This window comes from Vicugna pacos, chromosome 23 (genome assembly GCF_048564905.1).
Source record: "Vicugna pacos chromosome 23, VicPac4, whole genome shotgun sequence".
NCBI classification, from domain to species: Eukaryota; Metazoa; Chordata; class Mammalia; order Artiodactyla; family Camelidae; genus Vicugna; species Vicugna pacos.
The window spans coordinates 13,581,508-13,594,353 of record NC_133009.1 but is presented as its reverse complement, the minus strand read 5'-3'; the positions used below and the strand labels follow the sequence as shown (position 1 = coordinate 13,594,353).

Genomic DNA, 12,846 nt, shown 5'->3' with positions numbered 1-12,846 from the left:
TCAAAGCCTGGAGATAAGAGACTGAAGGAATACTGCCTAAGTCAGCATAAGGGCGATGACGAACCCAGAGGCAGGCAATAGGCAAGCTACCAGAAAATTCAGAACATCACGAATGCTCAGTGACCTCTTAGAACACGTACCCAAGGTCACAAGGGACTCTAGTAGCTGAACAAAAAGACAAGAGAAATACCATCTTTAATGGGATTTACTTAAATAAATTAAGTAAACATAATGATTTTTTCCTTTAAAAAAAGGAGGGGGGCCTAGTCATTTTTTAAATCCCCTATAATTTTATTTAAAGCAAGCATACAATAAAATGAAATATAAAACTGAAGGTGTACTGGTCAGTGAATGATAACAAAGGTATACATATTTTTCATACAGTCATAAAACAAGGCACTTTGCTTTGAAAGGTTTGTTTTCTGGGTACCATCATACACAAACCAAATGTTACCCAAGTAAATGTACTCCGAGATGAAGTTTTATAAAAATCCACAAAATATTAAAAACCCTGATTTCTTTTGCTACTCAGAAATGTCATTTATTTAAGGTAATGATTACATTCACTACAATACCTCATATAAAAACAAAATACTGTGGTATCTTTTAAACTACTAAAAACAGAGAATCTCAAGAACCTGGCTATATTCAATTATAATATAGACTAACTGGCATATATTCTTCTAAAGAGAAATTCACTAATATGAAATTTTCTTATACATCATCTTTGATTTCTGGGTTGAGTTTTTGGTTTGTTTGTGTTGTTTTTTTGTGTGTGTCTTAAATGTAGCTAGAAAAAAATCAATAGGGAAAATATTTTTAGAATATATAAAGCAGCTTCTAATTCTTGGTTTTAAAATGGCTACAGATGCATTTAGTTTGCATTAATTCTAATTTTAATCCAGATTTTTAAAAATTCTTCAAAGCTTCCAACAGGGAATGAATTATAAGTTAATTTAAAACTAGGACATTATTAAGCATTCATATAAGAACTGTCATAATGAAGCCCATTTGTCCTACCCTCTTTTTAAATTGAACACAACCTGTTGAGTACAACTATCTATGATTTCTATAACTGAATACAATACTGTCTTGTATGTGTGCCCCACGTGAACACAATTCATGCCTTTGTATACTTAGTAACTTCAATAATAATCATGATGATTTTTTAAAGGATCACAGTTTGTCATTGTGATAGCTAAAAATAGAGTAAACGCTACCAAAATAACTTCATCTTCTTATATATGTTATGAATATATTATGAATCACAATATCAAAAAAAAGAAGAATCACATTTTGGTGGTGCTAAAACAGATTTGCAAATACAAGTAAGTTTCTCAAAATTCAAAGGCCATTCATTCTTACATTGTTTCATTCCTCCAAGGGACACTGAAATATGCTTGGCAAAGTATGTTTTCTGTGACAGACTAATATCAGGATCAGAAACGATCAAAGGACTTTAAAAATGTTTGTCTACGTCCCATCTTACAGCCACCTGGCCAAACTCTTGGATTACTCATCCTTAGGCAAATAGCTAAATATGGTCCTGCCTTACAGCAATGCAAAATACATGTGATTCTCCAGAAAATAATCCAGGGAGTAATTATTTCAACCACAAATATGCATTTTAAATCTCTCATATTCCTATTGGTCAAATGTCAACGAAAGTGAGCCATTCTTCAAGAACGTCTCAAACTAAGATGTGAGGTTAATGATTTACTGAACAATAAAGCTATCACAAAATGACTTTTTTATATATTTGAAAAAAGAGTTTTACTTTGTATAATTTTTAAAATCTTAGTCCTATACATCTATTACCTCATGAAACCTGCTTCCAAAGGACATGGTGTGTCTTTGTAAGAAAACGGGATATAAATATAGCAAAAGGCAGAATACAAAAGAGAGAAATTGGGTTTAAAACAGAAATGCTGAAGAGCTAGAAAAAACATCCACTTAGGAAGCTGTTCTCAGATGCAAATGATTTAAAAGCTAGATCTCTACACCTTTGTCATTCTCATTTTGATTGTTTTTGTTTTTGTAAAGCAACTTGCCCAAGGCCACAAACAGATTATGCTAAAGAGAGGTTAAACTCTGAAGTTCTGGGTTTATAAGCCCAAATTCAGCTCATGTCATTCAATTCCATAATGAAACCATTTATTCTGTTTCTTTGGTTTGAATTCTGAAGTTCACTTGGGATAACTTGACACTTAAATTTCGATAAAAATTAATTGCATTAAAAGTATAGTCTGTTGTATTTAGCTTTAGATCCTTTTTATTTGCATTTGCTAGAAACAATTAATACTCCAGTGCTGACATAACCTACGTCCATTCATACTCTGATTTAATATTTTCATTCTGCTACTAAACGTGCTCCATAAATCAGTCCCTAAAAAGCAGCTAATACGTCCACATATTTTTTCTATAGTGTTCAAAACTGATACAGTGTGTACTCAGTAATCGCTATCTTATAACGATAAAGGATGGACGCACAGGCTGCATCTTAATGTCAATCAATACGTATCCAACTAAGTTGCCGGTGTCAGAGACAGCCTGATGCCAATTCGCAAGAAAATGCTTCAAGGGCAAGAAAGCCTTAAATGTTATTATTTTTAAGTGTTTTAAATGAGTTTTACACTTTTGTAGAGATGGAGTTGAACTTCTGGTATTGATTAAAATTTAACAATGTTCTAATATGACGTAGAAATTTTATTTAGTATAAGAATACAATGTATTCATGTTCTAAAAAAATCCCAAAATATTTTAAAGCACATACGAAACCCAAAGACACAACACTCATTTTCAAATGGACAGTTTTACTTACTGTAGTAACTTCCCTGCCAACAAGCTACAGGTGTATTCTGCAACAGACGATGGAAGGGGAGGAGGATGAATGTTTTGACAGTTTTCAATTCAAACTACCCTCTTGCTCTGATCCTGAAGGTGTAGTATTATTTTGAGGTGCAGACTCACAGAGTATTTGAAATCTTAAAACACATGTATTATCTCTTTTTGTCCCATTTATAGCTATTCAGCAAGCATTCACTGAATCCTTACTACGTGGACAGCACGTAGTTTAGTTAGGCATTATCACAGAAAACAAAGAGGGATAAGACATGGTTTCTCCCCTCTAGGATAGGTTAACAATATATTTAAGGCAACTAAGGGCCTACAAGAGAACATGATACACAACTGAATGCTAAGCTAAATTCAAAGACAGGAAAGACGAGGATGAGAGTTACAGAGGAGGTAAGCTTTCAGCTAAGTCTTGAAGAACGGACTAAGTATAGCTGGGCAGGGAGGAAAAAAGAAGGAAGAACTCCAAGAGTTGAAGAAGCTAAAGAGAAAGCCCGCTCTGAGTCTCCCCTACCCCTGTATTTTGTATTCATTTGGCTTGTAACACTCCTCTGTGAGCTAAATCCTACTCATTCCTCCTGTCTTTGCTTTGCTTACTCTAAGAAGCCTCTGGAGAGATCCAAGCTAGGTACCTCCTATACGTTCTCACAATACCCTGGGGTACTTCCTGTATGTTCTCACAGTATTTTCTCCTGTATGTTCTCACAATACTCCAGTGTACTTCCTTCACCCAAAGCAGTTTCAAACTGTATTGTAACTATCATTTCCCACTGAACTACGAACTCTGAGAGGGTAGAGACTAGCTGTTTTATTCACCATCATGTCTCCAGTGGTTAATATCATACTTGGACATACAGCAGGAGCTCAACAAATATTTGCTGAATGAATGAACGACTAAATGAGAAAATAGAAATGGAAAAGACATGGAAAGAAATGGTGAGAAGGCAGGCCAATTAGAATAAATGGTCCCTACTTGGAGGGCATTATGCTAAGTGAAATAAGTCAGAGAAAGACAAATACTGTAAGGTATCACTTACATGTGGGATTTTAAAAAATTACAACAAACTAGTGAATATAACACAAAAGAAACACGACTCACAGACGTAGAGAAGGAACTAGTGGTTACCAGTGGGGGGAGGGAAAGGGGAGGGGCAAGATGGAGGTGGAGGATTAAGAGGTACAAACTATCAGGTATAAACTAAGCTACAGGGACATATTGTACAACATGGGGAATACAACCAATATTTTATAATACCTATAAATGGAGTATAACCTTTAGAAATTGTGAATCACGATATTGTATACCTGTAACATACAATATTGTACATCAACTATACTTCAATTTTTAAAATATGATATTGTAAAATAAATAAATGAAGTTTAAAAAAAGCATAAATGGTCCCTACCTCTTGTAAGATAACATAAGTAGAGAGGTATCATTCACTCACTCATTCATTTTTTCCAACATATATATATTGAGTATCGGCTGCTTCTAAGTCACTATGCTAAATACCAAAACTACAAAATTAAATAAGACATAGCCACTAAGCTGGTGTTTGACATGTTATACAAGCTTATTCTCTGAAGACACATATCTTCTGCACAGGATTTAGACTATCTTTTCTGCTTAATAGACATCAATAAACACTGAACCAAAATATTTTAACATGTTCATTTTGGGGAAAGAAGAAGAAAAATACTTGGCATTTGAAGCATATGAAGGCTTGTTGGAGGAAGCATAGAAATAATATCAAAAACTACCACACAATATGGATGAATGCTATGACAGGTATGTTCAAGGCAATAAAAGGACACAGCAAAAAATATTTAAATCAGATAGCAGAGGTAAGCAAGGAGCCTTCCAAGAGAAGACAACAATTAAGAATGAGACAAAATTAAGTGAGGAAGGAAAGAAAAAGTCACTCCAGGTAGGGGGTACATCATGTGTAAAACATGGAGCTTTTTGTACCTTATAAGTTAACAGGGCTGTAGCCAAGAGAGCCTGTTGAGGTGGTCTGGGGAGAGGTCTCTGTATAGCTAAGAAGTCTGAACATTATCCTAAAAACTATATGAAAGTATTAAAAGGCTTTTAAACAAGAGAGTTATTAGTTTTAGAAAAACCACTTTTCTAAAGCATCAGTTTTATGAATTATTCTGGCAGCAGTGTTGGCAAAGAACTGGAGGAAAATTAGACCAGAGGCAAATAACAGTATATCTTAAAAGGGGGATAAAGAAAATACTTAGAATGCCTAAATTTTAGTTTGAAACAGTTGAAGAAAAGATAGGTTAGATGCAACCAGCAGTACCTGGAAGGGACTGAGTCAACCTGAAATGATTATTCTAGCTATATGTCACCTACAGGACTCTTTCGTCCTTGTTTGTTGAAAAACATTCGTTAACAACCTGAAAAAGGTCAGCAAAGACATGCTAATCAAAATTGTGCATGCCATGAAGCTGAGAGGACTACATAATGTGTTAAGTTTTACATTCTCTGAAATATAGATCACTATCCTCTATAGAAACCCCAGCAAATAACCGTAAAGAAATGTTTAAAGCTATACATTGATGACTACAGAGGAAACAAGGGGAGATGAGAAAAGGTGGCAGATCTTAGAAGACAGAAAACAGATACTAACTGTCTACAAGTGGAAATATCAGTAAAAAGCAAGCCAATTCTTACTGCAAAACTCCAGAAATGAGAGGTGTCAGGTTTCTTCTGAAAACGGAAGGACGGCGAAAAAGCCTATACCACTATGTAGTTACGTAGCCAGCCAGACAGAGGTCCGTCTCCTCCAGGTGGAAGACTAGAGGTTCGCTGTCTGAATGAATCAGACAGACACTACAGCTAAAGGTGGGACTGAGGAGTGGCACTGACAACGGGGGCATTAGGTGAGCATCAGGCCCCCTTCAACCACAAGGCTCCCAGAATGCTGTTTGTCTAATACTAGATTCCTTGGTAAGAGACTGTTAAGGTTCTTTTCTAAGGAAACCAACTGCCCTAAAAGATAAAGCATAGAAACCCTGACATTTATTAAGCCTCCTAACACAGCATCTGGATTATTACCCAAACTGAAGGTCACCAAATGCCAAGCTCAACAAGTGAAAAAAAGTCCCACCAAAACATATGTGAAATTTTAGAATAGCAAGGACAGAGAGAAGGTTCTATAGGTCTCCAGGGAGAGAGAGGGAGGAAGGAAAAAAAAAAAAGGTCAGGAATTGGAATGAAATATAGAAGACGGATGAAGGGAATTCCCAGAATAACAGGAAGTGGAAGTGTGAAGAGAGACGCTATTCAGAAGGCCAAGAGAACACACCGATTCAGACTGGAGCAGAACAATGAAGGAATCCAAGAAAGAAGGCTCTAAGAAAACCCCTGATCTGATGCACTGTCTGGGGTGTCTGACTGTATTGAGATGTTCTAAAGTTTTATCGGAGTGTTTAGTAATAATGATAGGGACATAGCAAAAAATAAGCAAATTAGGGGAGGGAGAATGAAGCAATTTATTAACCCTAAGAAAAACTAAAAACCTGTACAAGGAAGGCCCAAAGATATTTCAACAGACTGAAATTTAGGCCAAATTTCAGCAAAATAAAACTAAAAGAAACAAACATAGAAACAAGACCAATTGGAAAGGCAACACACTGTCTTGAAATAACTAAAAAATGGTTATTGGAGAAGGGCAGTAGAAAGTGTAGAAACTTTACATCTCTCTATGTCCCTTTATGTTCCTTCATTTATAATTTAATTGTCTTAAATATTTTCTGTATATACATTTAGAACCACATCAGACAGTACAGTTTTTGTTCAACCATAAAACAATTTAGAATACTCAGGAGGAAAAGGAAAGTGTCTACTCATTTTTCACTCTTTTCATTGTTCTTCCTTCCTAGTGTTCTAAGATTCCTGCTTTTATTATTTCCTTTCTGTTTAGAACACTTATTTAACTTTGGAGTAAATTAGCCAGGGACATATTCCTTCATCTGTGATTGGTTTGATTTCCCTTTGTGATTGACCTGACTTCCTCTTCATTCTTTAAGGATATTTTCACAGGATATAGAAAATGGGTTGACATTTTTCTTTCAGCACTTAAGAATGTGGTGCCACATCCTTATGGCCTTGATGGTTTCTGATGAGAAATCCACTGTCATTTGAACTGCTCTTCCTCTATAGGCAAAGTGCTATTTCCTCACACTGCTTTCAAATATCTGTCTATAGTTTTTAGACATGATGTGCCTCGCTCTGGATTTCTTTGCATTTATCCTGTCTGAGATTCACTCAGCTTCTTCAATCTGTAGGTTTACATCTAGCCATTATTTCTTCAAATACTTTCCAGCTCAACCCTCTTTCTCCTCTTCATCTGTGACCACACTGACATGAATGTCAGATCTTTTCATTTCGCCTCAGAGGTTCCTGAGTCTCTGTTCATTTTTTTCCCAGTCTACTTTCACTCTATTCATATTATTTAGTTTCTGTTGTTCCATCTTTAAATTTCACTGTTTTCTCTGTCCTATCCATTATGCTATTGAGCACATTTAGGAGTTTTTTCCCCCTCTCTCTACTACTGTGCTTTTCAATTTTAAAATTTCTGTTTGGTTTTTCTTTATATCTTCTATTTCTCTGCTGAGACTTTATATTTTTGTTTGTTTCATACATGTTTGCAATTGCTCACTGAAGCATTTTTATGACGGCCCTTTTCAAATCCTTATCAGATAATTCGAACATTTGTGTCATCTCCGTATTGGTATCAGCTGATCGTCTTTTCTTAATGATTTTCTATAGAAACCTAGACATTTTGGGTATCATGAGACTCTCCATCTTACTTGATGTTTTTATTTTAGCACATCACTCTGAAGAGGAAAGGGATAACTGGTTTGTTACTTCTAGGTAGGGGGTGAAAATTCAGGTTCCCCATTTGGCCTTCACTGACACCTGGGGCGGGGGGGAGTTACTGGTGGTGTAGGAGTTCAGGTCCCTGCTAGTATCACCTTGGCTAGGAAGGACAGAGGTACGATATTACTGCTCTTCATGTGGCCTCCAATGACACCACATGCAGGTTGCTTCATTACCACTGAGTAGTGGTCATATCCTGTCTCCACCAGCCCTCCTATGACACTACCCCAGTGGGGAAAGAATAAGGAGCCTCTTTACCACCAGGTGGGGCTAAAAGCCCAGCTCCCCAGGTGTTCTCAATGACATGTCCCATTTCTACCCAGCACGATACAAGTCCCAGAGCCTCACTTGGCCATTTCTGACATCATAGCCACAGGCGGAATGTAGCACTCATCTCAGACTTGCAAGGATGGAAGTATTGGAGCCTCACGTGGCCTGTGCTAGCAGTAGTAAGACAGGGCCAAAGTCTTTCTGTAATGTTTGGCTGGAGTAGAGTGGTTACTATCTAAATGTTTTCTGTCTTACTAAGCTGCCCCCTTTCCTAGTCCTTTGGCTGGAAAGAGCAGGCTTTTCTTAGGTTGGCTTGTTTGTTTTGTCTGTGCCTGCTAGCTTTTACAAGTTGCCCCTTTCTCCAACATCCTATCTGAAATATGTGAGGCAAAAGAAAATTCAGGGAATTCACCACCATGTAGATCATTGGGTCCCAGGGTCACTAGCCAGTCTTCCTTCTACTCTCCACTTTTCAGAGTCTTCTTATGTTCATTTTCTATATAATGCCCAGAGTTTTGTTTGTATTTCATAGACAGAATAGAGAAAAGGATATCAATACCATTTTTCCAGAAGCAAAACTCGAACATCTGTAATTTGATATCATTAAAGATAGTAGGTAATATTTCTACCACACTGTTTAGTTAAAGAACAAATTCCTACTTTTTTTTTTTTAAATATGGAACGCTTCACGAATTTGCATGTCATCCTTGCGCAGGGGCCATGCTAATCTTCTCTGTATCGTTCCAATTTTAGTATATGTGCTGCCGAAGCGAGCACGAACAAATTCCTATTAATTCAATTCAACTCAATGTTCCCTCAATGAGTAGAAACCCAAATACCGATGCTTCTGTGTTGCCAATGAAGACAGTTTTTTCACATATCATCATAGAGGATATTACTTAAGAACCTTAAAAAAGTAAGTACCAATCTCTCAACATCGACTCAATTTGAACAATCTCTACAGATTTTTCTTAATCATATTTTAGGTACAGAACAGAAACTCCTACATTTTTCCAATAGCAAGCCAGCCCAAGAACTCTGCCTAGCAAGCATCAGATAAAGCTGGGAAGCTATCTCAATTACAAACTGCCAAGGCATGTGATGTAACAAATAGTTTCAGTTTACAAAGTATGTGGCATCTCTTATAACAGTGACTTATAAAGCATCCTACTTAAGTTGTTTTTCAAGGAGGGGCAATGTATTCGGGCAGTCCGGCCATACCTTCTTCATTGGCTAACCCTCTAAACACCATACACACACACACATGCAAGAATGACCCTCAGGCTACACACAAATCAGAAGAGTTAACTGGACATGAAGCGATCATACGTTGGTATTTTCCCTCTGGTGTTCTCGTCAGTGCTTCTCCTAGACTTTTTTTTTTCGGGGGGGGGGCTCTTTTTTAAATTCACAAGAAAATCTATAAAAATAGCAGAGTCTCATGTATCCTTCACCCAGCCTCTCCCAATGGTGACATCTAATATAGCTGTAGCACAGTATCAAGACCAGAAAACTGACATTACTGCATTACTATTTACTCGACTGTGGACTCCTTTACCCTTTTTTATAGATAAGCTACATAACAGTGAACTTTCTCAGAAACTCTCCCAGCCCCTGGGCACCCTATTACCAGTCAAACTACCAATCCAGACTTCTAATTCAACTGCAAATCACCTATATATAAACAATTCTTCTACACAAACTTATACACACTCTATATATTCATACATCATACACACAAACACAAAAGTTTGCATGCACACATGCACAAGCTTATATGAAAACAAGAGCAATCCATCTTTCTTATCCGAGTATGGTATTTCCACTAATTTCTACTCTCCCTTGTAATTAGTACATGAAGACTATGTATAAATGAGTTAGAGGGCTAAAAGAAATCTAGCATAAAAATCCATCCAGTGCTTCAATTCCTCGTGCAACAGCCTCATCAATGATCCTTCGGGCTTTCTCTAACATCAAGAAACAAGTAAGATATGAAGGAATCCAACCCATCTTTGTCAATCTTAATTCTTGAAAGGCATCTCTAATCATTTGCCAAAATTTTGAAAACTTGCATTCATTCAGTTCCAGCTGTATCCTTTGGGGAAAATGAACAAGCAAGACTTATCCCTCACTACCTTTCTCTCAGGAAAACCAGATACTGTAGTTTGTCTAAGATGTCCTAGTTTGCATCTGTTGCTCTGGCATACTTAATAGCCCCTTCTACCCTCAAGACCTGAACAAATCACTGTATCTTCACTCTATCCTGAACAACCCTCAAAAATATGAAGACCATACATGTTTTTCATCAGCTTAACCATTCCTCATTTTTCAGCTCTTCTTTGCATGATTTGATTTTGAGGGCCTTCACTATCATTCCTGCTTCTGAACACACACCAGCTCATTGAGAGCGTAAATTCCTTGTTGCATATATATATAGAGAGAGAGAGAGAGAAAGAGAGAGAGAGAAAGAAAGAGAGAGAGGGAGAGAGAAAGAGAGATTTTCTAATTCCAATTAAAGAATAGAAAGTCACTTGTTTCCCTCTAAATTCTAGACAAAGATACAGCTATGGAATTTCTGTTCCTCTGGGCAAAGACAGGTATCTTGAGTGTCTTGAACCATACTAGGTAGCAGTCTCACATTATACCAGTAGGTGTCACTCTACATATGATATATTTAAAGTTATTTAAATCTCAATTTCATTCATTTGACAAATACTTATCAAGCTCATTATGTGCCAGGTATGATTCTAGGTGCAAAGATTGTAGGCGTGAACAAGAAAAACACAATCTTATTTCCATGGAGCTTACAGTTCAGATATTAATGAACAAATCTGCTTCATTTACTTTCTATATAAAAGTCTGTAAAATTCTATTCCTAGGGAAATTTGATTTTCCAAAGTTATTAAATAATAACATTCAAAACAACTCATAAAGAACAATACTGTAATGAAAGAGAATCAGAGAAGCTGTGTTTAGCACAGGCTAGATTAATGTATCCAGTGTATTTTCCAGCCATTTGAATTTTTATACTTCTCTTGCAAACTTCAAGTTTCTAAAACCCAAATTTTAGGTATTCCTCATTACAGTGGGAAGGAATTTATCTTTAAAAACCAATTCAAATTTTTAAAAATCTACCTATTTATGTTTTTACAAAGCAGAGACTGTGCTTCAAATTTAAAAGATTATTTGCAAAGCTTATTAATCCCAAAATACATATTTCCTTATCTCTACTTAGAAAAGTTAAATACTTCCTTATTAACACCAACATATTTTCAGGTTAGCAGAACAAAAGATAGTAATGAATTATGCCTCAGCACAGAATTTAGGAATTCATCCACTGTCAACGTCCTTATTTGGATAAACCTGTGAGACTCGCAGTTATTACCAGGACTTGAAGGTGACCTCCTCATGATTACAGCAGAGCAATGAAAAGGTCACACTTTGTCAAAATAAACAGATCTAAGAGAGGGAGCAGACGTTGTACATCAAAAAAGACTATTTGCCTGCACAAAAATCTAAGAATATTTAATTATCCAAGAACTATTTAATTGCTATTTTGCATGTCTGTATTCTCAAAAAGAACGTTCTCAAAACTGAAAAAGTTAGGGAAATCGTGGTTAAGGAAGTACTTCAGGCTCAAAAGACCTACTGCTTAGAATTGTTTAGGTTTAAAATTCAGTCATATAATTTCATTTGAGAAAAATGATGCTTGTAAGAATTTAGTGAGACCCTGACAACTTCATGTAACATCCAACCTAATGTTCCCTTTGGAATAACTCAAAGTATTAGTTACTGTCCAAGTTACCTGAAATATACTGCATATTGTTCAATTTTAGCATGAAATCACCCACATACTTTAGAACACATGAAGCATTCAGTGAACATCAAGTTATAAATGAACACTGAGGTGTTTCATAAAAGACAGTTAATATAAAAAAGATCTAAGTTAATTTGTGCCTAATATTAAATAAAGTACTTTATTTTACTTTGAAAGGTAAAGTGGTAGTTCATCAAATATATTTAAAACATGATTTATGGCATACAGTTTTAAAATTACATTTGTAAACTTTCTGACAGGCCCAGTATTGTTAATGTTTTGCACATCTGAGATGTCATCAAATTTGGGGATACTAAATGGCAGATATCTCTGTTAATCATAGTATTTTTATTCCAAATATTAAAATGTGTGCGTGTAAAGGAGGGTTTAGTGTATAAGAAAAAGCAAAGCTTTTGGTGTCACGAAGATCTAAGTTTGCATTCCAGTACTACCCTAAATAGCCATGTGACTTCTGGGCAAGTTACTTAACCTGTTCTAAACATCACTTTCCCACCAAGATGCAAACAACAGGGCTGGAGAGGGAGTAATAAATTGTTTTATATAAAATCCATAATATATGGTCTGATACACAGTAGGTGTTCAGGAAATAATATATGGTCTGATACACAGTAGGTGTTCAGGAAATAATATACGGTCTGATACACAGTAGGTGTTCAGGTATTGGGGGAATGCCATTTGTCTTTTTGACCAGCAGACTGACTATAGCAGTTAACGCTGAACAACCACTGACTCACAAGTTTTTATAACACAAAGTGCATCTCTACTCTGCTATAACAGGTTTAGAAAATCAAACCTCTTACTAGACTGAATGCCAACAAATAAGAACCTTCTCCTTTAGCACAAATATATTTTGCATGACCTTACATGAATTGCTTAGATAAAAGCTTTTTCCCTTCTGCTTTTGTTATTTTAAAGTGAAGATGCATTTGAGTCATTTTCTCCTTTTGTTTCATATCCTTAAGATCCAAAGCTTCAAAGACATAATGTCAGCATG

At 36.1% G+C, this 12,846-nt stretch overlaps 1 protein-coding gene and 1 non-coding gene across 7 annotated transcripts in view; both read right to left on the bottom strand.

Annotated features, from left to right (window-relative positions):
• Positions 1-12,846, bottom strand: part of RPS6KC1 (ribosomal protein S6 kinase C1) — a 141,611-nt gene that overhangs the window by 45,366 nt on the left and 83,399 nt on the right. The window lies entirely within an intron of this gene.
• On the bottom strand, positions 8,685-8,791 carry LOC140688827 (U6 spliceosomal RNA). The gene has a single exon (XR_012063681.1). It is a non-coding gene; the product is annotated as a U6 spliceosomal RNA (small nuclear RNA).